Source organism: Oncorhynchus nerka, linkage group LG17 (genome assembly GCF_034236695.1).
Source record: "Oncorhynchus nerka isolate Pitt River linkage group LG17, Oner_Uvic_2.0, whole genome shotgun sequence".
Taxonomy (NCBI): Eukaryota; Metazoa; Chordata; class Actinopteri; order Salmoniformes; family Salmonidae; genus Oncorhynchus; species Oncorhynchus nerka.
In genome coordinates, this window is record NC_088412.1 from 25,410,127 (window position 1) to 25,419,658 (window position 9,532).

Here is a 9,532-nt window from a genome sequence, read left to right on the forward strand (position 1 = left end):
ATTTGTCTGAGGAATAGTTAGAAGCCTAGGGGCCAGTTCAACGATAGAACTGATGAACCAGTCCAACATGTTTTCACTTATTCTGCTATTTGTCTGAGGAATAGTTAGAAGCCTAGGGGCCAGTTCAACGATAGAACTGATGAACCAGTCCAACATGTTTTCACTTATTCTGCTATTTGTCTGAGGAATAGTTAGAAGCCTAGGGGCCAGTTCAACGATAGAACTGATGAACCAGTCCAACATGTTTTCACTTATTCTGCTATTTGTCTGAGGAATAGTTAGAAGCCTAGGGGCCAGTTCAACGATAGAACTGATGAACCAGTCCAACATGTTTTCACTTATTCTGCTATTTGTCTGAGGAATAGTTAGAAGCCTAGGGGCCAGTTCAACGATAGAACTGATGAACCAGTCCAACATGTTTTCACTTATTCTGCTATTTGTCTGAGGAATAGTTAGAAGCCTAGGGGCCAGTTCAACGATAGAACTGATGAACCAGTCCAACATGTTTTCACTTATTCTGCTATTTGTCTGAGGAATAGTTAGAAGCCTAGGGGCCAGTTCAACGATAGAACTGATGAACCAGTCCAACATGTTTTCACTTATTCTGCTATTTGTCTGAGGAATAGTTAGAAGCCTAGGGGCCAGTTCAACGATAGAACTGATGAACCAGTCCAACATGTTTTCACTTATTCTGCTATTTGTCTGAGGAATAGTTAGAAGCCTAGGGGCCAGTTCAACGATAGAACTGATGAACCAGTCCAACATGTTTTCACTTATTCTGCTATTTGTCTGAGGAATAGTTAGAAGCCTAGGGGCCAGTTCAACGATAGAACTGATGAACCAGTCCAACATGTTTTCACTTATTCTGCTATTTGTCTGAGGAATAGTTAGAAGCCTAGGGGCCAGTTCAACGATAGAACTGATGAACCAGTCCAACATGTTTTCACTTATTCTGCTATTTGTCTGAGGAATAGTTAGAAGCCTAGGGGCCAGTTCAACGATAGAACTGATGAACCAGTCCAACATGTTTTCACTTATTCTGCTATTTGTCTGAGGAATAGTTAGAAGCCTAGGGGCCAGTTCAACGATAGAACTGATGAACCAGTCCAACATGTTTTCACTTATTCTGCTATTTGTCTGAGGAATAGTTAGAAGCCTAGGGGCCAGTTCAACGATAGAACTGATGAACCAGTCCAACATGTTTTCACTTATTCTGCTATTTGTCTGAGGAATAGTTAGAAGCCTAGGGGCCAGTTCAACGATAGAACTGATGAACCAGTCCAACATGTTTTCACTTATTCTGCTATTTGTCTGAGGAATAGTTAGAAGCCTAGGGGCCAGTTCAACGATAGAACTGATGAACCAGTCCAACATGTTTTCACTTATTCTGCTATTTGTCTGAGGAATAGTTAGAAGCCTAGGGGCCAGTTCAACGATAGAACTGATGAACCAGTCCAACATGTTTTCACTTATTCTGCTATTTGTCTGAGGAATAGTTAGAAGCCTAGGGGCCAGTTCAACGATAGAACTGATGAACCAGTCCAACATGTTTTCACTTATTCTGCTATTTGTCTGAGGAATAGTTAGAAGCCTAGGGGCCAGTTCAACGATAGAACTGATGAACCAGTCCAACATGTTTTCACTTATTCTGCTATTTGTCTGAGGAATAGTTAGAAGCCTAGGGGCCAGTTCAACGATAGAACTGATGAACCAGTCCAACATGTTTTCACTTATTCTGCTATTTGTCTGAGGAATAGTTAGAAGCCTAGGGGCCAGTTCAACGATAGAACTGATGAACCAGTCCAACATGTTTTCACTTATTCTGCTATTTGTCTGAGGAATAGTTAGAAGCCTAGGGGCCAGTTCAACGATAGAACTGATGAACCAGTCCAACATGTTTTCACTTATTCTGCTATTTGTCTGAGGAATAGTTAGAAGCCTAGGGGCCAGTTCAACGATAGAACTGATGAACCAGTCCAACATGTTTTCACTTATTCTGCTATTTGTCTGAGGAATAGTTAGAAGCCTAGGGGCCAGTTCAACGATAGAACTGATGAACCAGTCCAACATGTTTTCACTTATTCTGCTATTTGTCTGAGGAATAGTTAGAAGCCTAGGGGCCAGTTCAACGATAGAACTGATGAACCAGTCCAACATGTTTTCACTTATTCTGCTATTTGTCTGAGGAATAGTTAGAAGCCTAGGGGCCAGTTCAACGATAGAACTGATGAACCAGTCCAACATGTTTTCACTTATTCTGCTATTTGTCTGAGGAATAGTTAGAAGCCTAGGGGCCAGTTCAACGATAGAACTGATGAACCAGTCCAACATGTTTTCACTTATTCTGCTATTTGTCTGAGGAATAGTTAGAAGCCTAGGGGCCAGTTCAACGATAGAACTGATGAACCAGTCCAACATGTTTTCACTTATTCTGCTATTTGTCTGAGGAATAGTTAGAAGCCTAGGGGCCAGTTCAACGATAGAACTGATGAACCAGTCCAACATGTTTTCACTTATTCTGCTATTTGTCTGAGGAATAGTTAGAAGCCTAGGGGCCAGTTCAACGATAGAACTGATGAACCAGTCCAACATGTTTTCACTTATTCTGCTATTTGTCTGAGGAATGGTTAGAAGCCTAGGGGCCAGTTCAACGATAGAACTGATGAACCAGTCCAACATGTTTTCACTTATTCTGCTATTTGTCTGAGGAATAGTTAGAAGCCTAGGGGGCCAGTTCAACGATAGAACTGATGAACCAGTCCAACATGTTTTCACTTATTCTGCTATTTGTCTGAGGAATAGTTAGAAGCCTAGGGCCAGTTCAACGATAGAACTGATGAACCAGTCCAACATGTTTTCACTTATTCTGCTATTTGTCTGAGGAATAGTTAGAAGCCTAGGGGCCAGTTCAACGATAGAACTGATGAACCAGTCCAACATGTTTTCACTTATTCTGCTATTTGTCTGAGGAATAGTTAGAAGCCTAGGGGCCAGTTCAACGATAGAACTGATGAACCAGTCCAACATGTTTTCACTTATTCTGCTATTTGTCTGAGGAATAGTTAGAAGCCTAGGGCCAGTTCAAACGATAGAACTGATGAACCAGTCCAACATGTTTTCACTTATTCTGCTATTTGTCTGAGGAATAGTTAGAAGCCTAGGGGCCAGTTCAACGATAGAACTGATGAACCAGTCCAACATGTTTTCACTTATTCTGCTATTTGTCTGAGGAATAGTTAGAAGCCTAGGGGCCAGTTCAACGATAGAACTGATGAACCAGTCCAACATGTTTTCACTTATTCTGCTATTTGTCTGAGGAATAGTTAGAAGCCTAGGGGCCAGTTCAACGATAGAACTGATGAACCAGTCCAACATGTTTTCACTTATTCTGCTATTTGTCTGAGGAATGGTTAGAAGCCTAGGGGCCAGTTCAACGATAGAACTGATGAACCAGTCCAACATGTTTTCACTTATTCTGCTATTTGTCTGAGGAATAGTTAGAAGCCTAGGGGCCAGTTCAACGATAGAACTGATGAACCAGTCCAACATGTTTTCACTTATTCTGCTATTTGTCTGAGGAATGGTTAGAAGCCTAGGGGCCAGTTCAACGATAGAACTGCTGAACCATTCCAACATGTTTTCACTTGTAAACTGGCACAATCACCATAGTTTTTACTCTGCCAGTTCATCACTTGGCCAAGGCTTAAGTCTTGATCTATTCTACTGTAAATGGCTCTCAGATACAACGCAGAGTAAAGGACACATGCTCTTTGCTTGGGGGCAGTTAAGTAATATTTACTATCAACCTAGTCACATGTAATTGGTTTGGTCCAGAGTCGGTAGTGTTAAGGATTCATGACTGTCTATACACAAGGCAAGTGATGCAACTCACTGCAAGTGCTGCCCCTGTTTCCCTAGGAGGTCTGGCAGTGTTGCTTATCAACCCAGGGGCTGGGGACACTGAATTCCTGTTAATACTCAGCACACGAGTCATATGGTCAATCTGATACTCTAATTTTCCATTTGCTCAACAGAATGCAGAAAAGGAATGTCAACTTAAGTCCTAAAATATCTTGTATTACATAAGATGCACTACTAACCGATTGCGCAAACATCACCAGGGATTTCAAGGAAATGATGCAATGTTATTTTGCTTGGAGCGGAGTTATATCTGGCTCGGTGTGTCAGAGCATTGCTCAAATTCTGAGTCTTCCCCCTAGTGTTGATTTAAAAAACTACTCCAGCTCACCTAAAAATATTGCACACAACCAAATGGGTGTTTATTTGATATGTGGGTCAAAATAAACTAAGAGCAAACTTGTGGAGCAAGATACACTTCTCCCTTCAGGACTGCTGTGGGAGTTCTGGTGTTTGTTACTCAGTTCTGTGAGGACGTTGATGACATCGGCTCCACAGGGACATCCTTGGAAGCTGCTGGAGGGTGTCTCTTGTCCAGGTTTTTGGTCTCAGAAACCTCAAATTCCTTCAGAGAGTCCATTATCAGTTTTGGGTAACCCCAGTTGTGAGTTTTCTTTTTCCTCACATTGCACTCTAAAGCCTCTTTCTGTTTGTCAATCAAAAAGGGTATGTCACTTGTCACTACCTCAATGTCATACTTGGGCTTTGGGAAAACCCTGCTGGGATCCATTTTTGGTGCCTTGGGTATGAGGGCATTAAGAGATTCCTGCAGACCCCAGAGGTGTTGGATTTTTTTGCGTTTGATGTGGAACTCTAGCTTGTCTCTCGTTTCTTTGCTGATAAGTGCCTTAGAACAATTAAATTCAAACTCTACCTCTGACACTTCCTTAGGCTGAGGAGTTTCTTTGGGTGTGATCAGTTCCATAGACTTGCTGAAGATGGTAGGTGCTCTCAATGCATTTGCCAAATGCTTCTGTTTCAGGTTCATCTCAAGAAGTTTAACGGATGCCTTTCTCATGAATAAAATATTTTTCACTCTGGGTATAGGGATGCGCATACCTGGTCCGACTAGCTTCTTTACCAACCTCTTCGGAGGAACCCTTCCCTGTGGCATAGACAATCTGATTTCCAGGCACTTGCTCTTCAGTTCTATTTCAAATTTGGTCCTAGGATAAGTTTTGCTAACTTCCAACGCATCAGGTTGAGTGGATGTATCTATGACAAGAACGCTGCTACATACACTTTCCTCAGTAGAATAATCAGACTGACTTGATGATGCAGAGAGGGATTTCTCCCCCTCTGTTTCCAGTGATGTTACTGTTATTGGCCCTATCTCATCCTGAAGTTGTTGGCAAGTGATCAGAGGCTGGAAAATTGTTTCAGCGTTACTATCTATAATCAGATTTCTGTTGTCCATACTCTTATATCTCTGATACTTAGCGCCTTCTGACCTAAAGGCTTTTATATACTTCAAAGCAAGCTTGGGAAGAGCCCACTGCTTTTTTATCACTTTATGCTTCACATGACACTCAAGTCTGTTCCTTACCTCCTGGGGGAGGAATGGGGTTTCTACACCATGGAAATCCAACTGAACTGGCTGTGGTGTGACGACCTCGGCTGCCGTCTTCTCCAGGGAGTCTGAGTAGAGAGTAGGCACTCCCAGTAGGTGGTGTAGTCGGTTTTGCTTCAGAGTCATCTCAAGGAAATCAGTTGTTTCCTCTCCAATCATACGGATTAAAAATGATCTCGGCTTGGGATATGCAAAAAGATGGACAAAACATTGAGGACGAGGAGTCTTCACCAACCCTGGACATAATTTCAAACCTAAGGGCTTGCTAGATGTTCTAGTCTCCATCTTTTCCCGTTTCAGATCTTTCTGACCATTGATTGCCACCTGGGATATAAGAGTAGTGTTATCTTTTTTAAATGTGGTCTTTGCGTTGTCGTGCTGGTTGGGATCTGTAACTTTGTCACATACCATTGGTTTATGATTTTCCTCTTCAACAATTAAAATAATTTCAGGAATCCTCTTTGTGGCCTGCTTCAGTCTTTCTGGGAGTAGCATCCCAATAACTCGAACCAACAATATGGCACGTCTCCATAACCTGCGTATGATCTTTCGGCGGATGCTGTGCTCTAGATTGTGCCTCCCTTGCATTTTTACTGACAGTGGGTTATTCAACTCTGACCTGCCAGCGGGACCTTTGTTAGTAGAGGATGGCTCATCTTTAGAAACCACTGGTGTAGCATGGACTGTTTCACTCATCTCAGACACAAGAGTAGATGGATTGGATGTTGAACTGAAAGAGGACCAGGAGGTAAATGAGCTGATAGAATCAGATGACCCCATAATGTTCAGAGGCCAAAAGCTGTGCTCCGTCTCACTGCTGGTGGCGGTGTCGTTTCTGGACTCTGGAGTGTCCACTCTGATGTTGACGCACCTGTCACCATCGTTGTTGCACAGGTGCATAGACCCACACTGTTTGCAGTCAGACGGTAACTCGACATGACGTTTGGAGGAAAATAAAGGTTTTCTCTTTGTTTCCAATTCACTGGCCCTGTCGTAGAAAAAGTCATATTCATTGTTGTATTCAGAGTCACATTTAGTAGCAGGGCTATAATCTGGGCTGGAGTCAAGATAGGAATCTGGAGGCTGCCTCTGCCGTGGCTTCCTCTGTCTTCTGCTCCCACAGCTGACCTTGTGCACAGTGTTCTCCAGAAGATCATCCAGTTCCTTCACATGGTCTAAGCAGCTACTGTATAGAGTGTAGCGCTGAGTGGTCAAATCCTTCAGCATGTCCCTTGTGAGAAAAGATACCACTGATATGAAAAAAATAATTAAAGACAAGAAATGTATGAAATTCCTCAAGTGTTGGCTAGAGCACACACACAGACTCTCGCTCGAGGCTGGTGGGAGGGGCTATAGGAGGATGGGCTCGTTGTAATGTCTGGAATAGAATTAATAGAATGAGCCCAACGTGTGGTTTCCATACAGTACCAGTTAAAAGTTTGGACACACCTACTCATTCAAGGATTTTTCTTTATTTATACTCTTTTCTACATGGTAGAATAATAGTGAAGACCTCAAAACTATGAAAAAACACATATGGATTCATATAGTAACCAAAAAAGTCTAAAACAAATCAAAATATAATTAAGATTTGAGATTCTTCAAAGTAGCCACCCTTTGCCTTGATGACAGCTTTGCACACCCTTGGCAGTCTCTAAACCAGCTTCACCTGGAATGCTTTTCCAACAGTCTTGAAGGAGTTCCCACATATGCTGAGCACTTGTTGGCTGCTTTTCCTTCACTCTGCGGTCTAACGCATCCCAAACCATCTCAATTGGGTTGATGGTCGGGTGATTGTGAAGGTCATCTGATGCAGCACTCCATCACTCTCCTTCTTGGTCAAATAGCGCTTACACAGTCTGGAGGTGTGTTGGATCATTGTCCTGTTGAAAAACAAATGATAGTCTCACTAAGCTCAAACCAGATGGGATGGTGTATCGCTGCAGAATGCTGTGGCCTTGCAGCAATTCGACATTGAAGGCCTGATTCAACCAGTCTCCTCTGAACAGTTGATGTTGAGATGTGTCTGTTACTTGAACTCTGTGAAGAATTTATTTGGGCTGCAATTTCTGAGGCTGGCAACTCTAATGAACTTATCCTCTGCAGCAGAGGTAACTCTGGATCTTCCATTCCTGTGGTGGTCCTCATGAGAGCCAGTTTCATCATAGCTTGATGATTTTTGCGACTGCACTTGAAGAAACTTTCAAGAAAGTTCTTAATTTTCCGCATTGACTGACCTTCATGTCTTAAAATAATGATGGACTGTCGTTTCTCTTTGCTTATTTTGTTGTTTCTCTTGCCATAATATGGACTTGGTCTTATAACAAATAGGGATATCTTCTGTATACCACCCGTCACAACACAACTGATTGTCTTAAATGCATTAAGAATGAAATAAACTCCACAAATTAACATTTTAAAAGGCACACCTGTTAATTGAAATGCATTCAGGGTGACTACTTCATGAACCTGGTTAAGAGAATGCCAAGAGTGTGCAAAGCTGTCATCAAGGCAAAGGGTGGCTAATTTGAAGAATATCAAACATAAACAATATTTTGATTTGTTTACCACTTTTTTAGGTTACTACATGATTCCATATGTGTTATTTCATAGTTTTGATGTCTTCACTATTATTTTACAATGTAGAAAATTGTTTAAAAAAAAGAAGATAACTGGAATGAGTAGATGCTTCCAAACTTTCGAATGGTACTGTATGTATGATGTGTTAATACCGTTTCATTAATTAAATTCCAGAGACAACAATGAGCTCATCCTCGTATAGCTCCTCCCACCAGCCGCCTCTGTCACTCACACACAAACATGTTTCTAAACTTACAAAAAATCTGAGTCATCATCGTCATCATTTTCTCTCCATAGATCCCATAAGCACCACAGTATGATGCCCGAGCAGAACAAAAACACAACGGTCTTGACAAGGATTGTCACATCAAGACCTAGGAACAGAGGCCGAGAAGAGAAATTCTCACCGTTCCTGAAATAATTATTTGCTGTAGCAAACATACTGGCGATGGAAGCTATCATCTAGGCCTGCTACATTTAGTGTTCAGCATTTGCCCCGTTAATGGCGCGTTTGAAGGTTGGTTTAACCGTGAGCAAATGTAGCAAGAGCATAAAGTGGACCGCTCTAATCATGATTATAATGCTACAGTTAAAGCGTCATAAACTATTGCGTAATGCGTTCTAATTTGTGACACAGTTGACACAAAAGCCATTTAAAGCAGATCAATTAAGGTCACTAATTAGTACGGAACTCCCCTCACCTTGTTGTCTAGGTCTTATTTAATAGGAAAAAACAAAAACCGTCAGACATTCGGCCCTCCGTGTAATGACTTTGAAAACCCCTGTTCTATCCTAATTAATCGATCGGCTTGACGCGCAGGTGCACTATAGGCTATAAATGAGGAGAGTTTACTTTGTATCAGCGAGTTGGTGACTGAGTTGGCGCTCAGGAAGTGTGTGTGTGTGTGTGTGTGTGTGTGTGTGTGTGTGTGTGTGTGTGTGTGTGTGTGTGTCTGTGTGTGTGTGTCTGTGTGTGTCTTCCCTCCCATAAATATACTGGTGTCGTCCCCATTTATGTAGGCGTATTTTGTTAACAGAGGGAGCTTTGATTTATATGTTTCTAGCTCAGGCTCATACAGAGACTCATCAATGTTTTTTTTTTACTGTTGTCAAGTCTGTCCCCTGTCTGGTCTACCCAAGCAAGCCATTGGTCAACTGCAAAACATATAGAATGCTGCAAAATGGGTACTGACCAAGACCAGATGGAAAACAATCATTACACCGGTTTTAATATCTCTGCACTGATTACCTGTGAGTTCTAGAATTACTTGTAAGGGTATTTGATTGTTTTTTAAAAATCAATCCATGATTGTGAACCCCAATACATGTCAGACATGCTTTAAAGTTATGTACCCAGGAGGCCCTTCAGGCACTGGGCATTTAACTATCCCAGAGCCTAGGACCAAGAGGCAATGGAGAGGCAGCCTTTATGCCCCCAACTTCTGAAATAGCCTGCCAGAGAAC